This window comes from Paramormyrops kingsleyae, chromosome 20, assembly GCF_048594095.1.
Source record: "Paramormyrops kingsleyae isolate MSU_618 chromosome 20, PKINGS_0.4, whole genome shotgun sequence".
NCBI classification, from domain to species: domain Eukaryota; kingdom Metazoa; phylum Chordata; class Actinopteri; order Osteoglossiformes; family Mormyridae; genus Paramormyrops; species Paramormyrops kingsleyae.
Window position 1 is genome coordinate 2,724,263 of NC_132816.1, and position 4,935 is coordinate 2,729,197.

Here is a 4,935-nt window from a genome sequence, read left to right on the forward strand (position 1 = left end):
GCACACCGCACTACGTTTGCTAGACCTGGCATTAGGGTACAATAGGATACAACAGCCTTGCAATTAATATGACTGGAAGGAGTAAATACAACGCTGCCACGCACTACTTTGACATTAAGGCTGAGGTATACAGTCCGTGTGAATGGTCGCGACAGAGCTGAAGCGCCATGAACAATACAGTGGTACCTCGGTATACGTCCTTAATCCGTTCCAGATCCTTGGACTTGTACCAAACAGTAATTACAATAAATAGGCGTCAGTAATGACAAAAAAATGGTAGGGGAACTCGGTGAGGCGAACAAATCAACAAACCGAGTAAAGTGACAAACATAGTATGTCTTGACGCAACCAAACCAAGCATCATTGTCAACAATATTAAAGATGCACAAAATATAGCCTGCGCGCAATAATTTGGGACCAAGTTATATAAGTTATTATATAGTACCTTTGATGAATTGTTCGAATATGATTCGGAAATTGATGGAATATGGGGTTGTGCATACTAATATTGACACTGATATTTTGTTCGGTTGCGTTAATACAGATTATGTTTGCCACTTTAATCGGTTTGCTGATTTGTTCGCCTCACCGAGTTCCACTAACATTTTTTGTTATTACTGACACCTATTTATTACATTTACTGTACCTGTTTATTATAGTGTATTATTATGATTACCGATAGTGACCGAAAAAAAAGTTTTCATGTCGCTTCACCTCTGACGCGACCATATACACGGACTGTAAAATTCAGCCTTAATGCCAAAGAGTTTGCAGTATATTGCAGGAAAATGAGCTCATGGTGTTGTTTGTTGACTGTAAATGAATGTTTTTCCAGTTCGTTTTGTTTAGACGCCAAGACATAGTTTTGGTAGACGTAGTTTTCATATTACTGTCGGCCTCAAACACAGAGTAAATTATTTTGTGTGCACACGATTTAAAAAAAAAAATCACCCTACATTGTAAAAAAAGAAAATGTTGAGAAAACTCAAATTATCTAGGCAATATGATGCAAGAGGTTTTTGAGTTTTCTCAGCTTGTGTGTACCGTTGTTGACTTTACAAAGGTTTTCAAATTTAAACATGTTTAAAAGCGAAGTTCAGCCAACTTGGAGCTTTTTGTTTAGCTTATGATGATATTCTTAACACAATAACAAAGAAATGCTTGCTTTAATCTCATGTAGTTCTACCTTCAACAAATTTTTTTGTACCCTAAATTATGCAAATTGTTAGATGTAATTGCATTTAAATGTAAATTTACAGTGTAAAGAATGACTGCACAAATCAATGTCAGCTGAAACCCTGGTGTTTTGAAACACTTGACACTGAGCAGAAACAAGCATTGAAGCTGAACCAGCAACTTGCACAAAAAAACCTTGCACTTCCACAAACACACTTTCCACAAACACCATCCCCTTCCAACACCAGACATTTCACAGTTGGTGATGTGGTCAGCTTTGTGTGATTATCAATTGTCAAACTGTTTTAATATTTAAATTATACAGATTTTTGTCTGTTATATTTTCCAAGCCTTAACCACTTGCACAAGGGGGGGATTTTAATTAATAAAGTGCTTTGTGTGGCATCTCAATCCCAGGTTTTTACAATCTAAAAAAAAAGCGGGAACTTAAAATCACTATGTGCAAGTGTACTTGGTAGAAATGTAACCTTTACCTGAGCATCAATGAACATGGACTGCTCATATATATGCACCTGTTTTAAACTGGCAACTGATAAAGCTGAGAAATGGGACTGCACAATGCAGAAATGAAAAAGGTTAAAACATGTCTACAAACATTTACTGCAAAAGCTTTGTTTTCAGAGCCCTGATGCGCTGTGAGCATCGAGACCCAAGCTCCAAAAAGATGGTCTGAATTGCTTCAAAGGTATATTTCATCGTTTTTGGATATGCAATGTTCATGGCATACAAAAGACCAAAGAGGTATGCAAAGGCAGTTGAGAGGTCAGGTAGGTTGTGCAGAATGATGGATCCTTCCAACACAACAGCTACGTCTCGCACAGTTGATGTGGTGGAATCATCACCTTCATAGACAGTCAGAATGCCAACAGGCAAACCTTGGACCACTGCATCCTCTGGGTCAGTGTCCTAAGGAAATCAGAGACAAGATTAAATACAAAGGAAAACAATTCATTACACTGATATTCTACCTTCATCATTAGTGCTACTGATTTTTCCATTCAGCTTGGGGCTGTTTCTGGAGAAAAAGATAGATGAGAGCAAAAAGTAATCCAGTAGAGTATCTGAATTAATGTTATTGAAATTGTATTTGTGGTTGGACAGCATTCATGCAGGAAGAAGCAGACAACATGGGGATAGGAATGGTGCAGAAGTTTGTGCAGAAGTACATGCAACCCTGTACATTTCGCACTGTCACAATCCAAAGAAGACAGAGACTATAACATAACTGCCATTAGCAATTAGCATACCAGTTACCAGGAGTAGTAAATTCCAATCCTTTCACCAAACCTATCTGGACCAATGAACTGCAATAATAATAATAATAATAATACATTTTATTTAAAAGGCGCCTTTCTGACACTCAAGGTCACCGTACAGGCATACATAAAATTTATACACACTACAAAGGATAAAATGCAAAAAAAATAAAATATAAATGACAAATAAATGGATTTTACAATGAATAGGCTCGCTTGAACAGATAGGTTTTGAGTCCAGATTTGAAATGAGAAAATGAGTCCATGTTTCTAAGATGAGATGGGAGGGAATTCCAAAGGCGGGGTGCAGAGCGGCTTTGTGGACTCCATGGAAAGAGCTTTTGAGCATTTTAAATGAACATCCTTGAAACACCTGGGGATGTGTTCCGCAAAGTGTATTATGCAAAAAATAAGCATAAGCTATGAAATCATACCCTCACTGGTAAAACCAGTGTTACATTTTGCATATCTACTAAACACAAGCACCATCACTTACCAAACACTTTAGGGTGTAGATGGGCAGGCCTCTCAGAGCTGCTGTCTTTCGTTGAGACACAATGTCCCTTGTCTACAGATTATGCCCAAACACAAAATTCTTATAGTGTGATATTGAAGATAATTGGACATTTTATTTCTACAAATTAAGAGTGCTGTAGTTATGAAATGCAAAACTTTTGTTTGTTTAGCTGTTACCAACATTTCTACTTAGAAAATATGTAGGCTTATACAGTGCCATTTGAAACTTTTGGAATTCTGGTTTTCTGTATTTGGTCATAAAATGTGATCTTATCTTCATCTAAGTCATCAGCATAGACAAACACAGTGTTCTGAGTCTCTGAATTAAAAAATTGACAATGCTAGTGGCAAAAGCAAGTGAACTGCTTTCCAAAAAAAGCATGCTGTGCGTCAAAAATTTACCAAAGACCACCTTGACATTCCACAATGCTACAGGGAGAATGGTTTGTGGACTGCTGAAACATAATTAATTGTGCAAAAACAGTACTGTATGGCACCGAAAGGGCACAATTAAAGGATCTGCTCTATTTTGAAGTTCTGTTGGTGGAGCATCATGATTTATGTCTGCTTTGATGTCTCAGGTACTAGACAACTTCATCACCGTGTAAAAAAGCAATTCCCAAGTTCATCAACATTTCAAAAGTATAATTACCTTAACCAATACAGCTGCTATGGAACATCATTCCCAAAGACATTCTAAGAACATGGCTGAACTAAAAGAATGGACAAAAATACCTCCTGAACTTTGGGCAAGTCCCTCCAGCTCACTGAAAAACAACACATCAAGAGCACATATTATGGCCTAAATAAAGATATAACATAGATATATAATATACCAGCCGACATTTAAAAAATTTTTGTTAGGTGATTTAACGACAACAAGTGCATGTTCTACAGTTTTTCATGTAGTTTCAGAATATGGCTTCCAATTTGCCGCCACACGTCTGGTTTTGTCACGATTTACAATTAAAGTTCAACATAAATTACACTAGCCGATATCAAATTTGGTGAATAATATCAAATGACATTTTTCAAACACCCTTCATAAACAAACATTTTTAGTGTATTTAGTTTTGCTCCAGCACGTCTGGTTTTTATGTGATTTCGACTTAACTTTTTTCCATATACAATGCATTGTATACCTAATAATGTCATTCTGATACCAGTCATATAAAATCACCAGTAACTTGTCATAGACTAATTTTTTGTACAAACTAGTCAGCAGGGTTTACAGGCAGCTTGCAGTTATGTAAACTTACAGGTATGCTGCTGCAGGTCCACTGACTCGATCCGACCTTTGTATGCAAAACTGTGGTTCGCCTTCCGGTACTGAGTGACAGTCCAGCAATTGAAGGTGGTCTATCTTACAATTATCATGCCCCGCTCGTCCGCGCCTCCCGTGTGCCACGCCCCCTCGTTAACCTCGTGTGGAATGCGTATGTCTGCCAACTGTCGGCAGGAATGAACGAAGAAAATTATGATTAAAAAATTAAAAAACACCAAACAATACGGCTTAAATATATTTATTGTACGATATAGGCCTACTATACATATGATCAGGAGCGCACATAACTGCATGGTACGCAAGTGCGCATTCCCAGGACACGCGCGGCAATTCCTTGTTGTAGCGCAGCGCAAATAGCTACGTATTTATTTTATGTGCATTCACGCTGTTATGACAAAAAATTACCGTTGCATTTTAATATTTATGTGGCTAATTTGTATTTCTTTCGCGACATGAAGGCTAGAATGCACAGTGATTTCATTCTTGTCATAACAGCGCGAATGCACATGAAATAAATACGCATTTACGCTGCTAAATGACATTGCAGCGCGTATCGCTTTAGACAGCGAATGAGTACTTGCATACCAGCTATGTGCCCCCTGCATATGATCATTTTTGCATATAAAATAAAGGGCTAGAATGCACAGTGATTTCATTCTTGTCATAACAGCGCGAATGCAC

The 4,935-nt window shown here is 37.6% G+C and overlaps 1 long non-coding RNA gene across 1 annotated transcript; it reads right to left on the reverse strand.

Moving 5' to 3' along the window:
• Positions 1–2,989: 2,989 nt before the first annotated feature.
• LOC140581290 (uncharacterized) lies at positions 2,990–4,403 on the reverse strand. The gene is made up of 3 exons (XR_011984348.1): positions 4,229–4,403; positions 3,705–3,736; positions 2,990–3,021 (listed from the first exon to the last, which is right to left on the reverse strand). It is a non-coding gene; the product is annotated as an uncharacterized lncRNA (long non-coding RNA).
• Between the last annotated feature and the right edge of the window lie 532 nt (positions 4,404–4,935).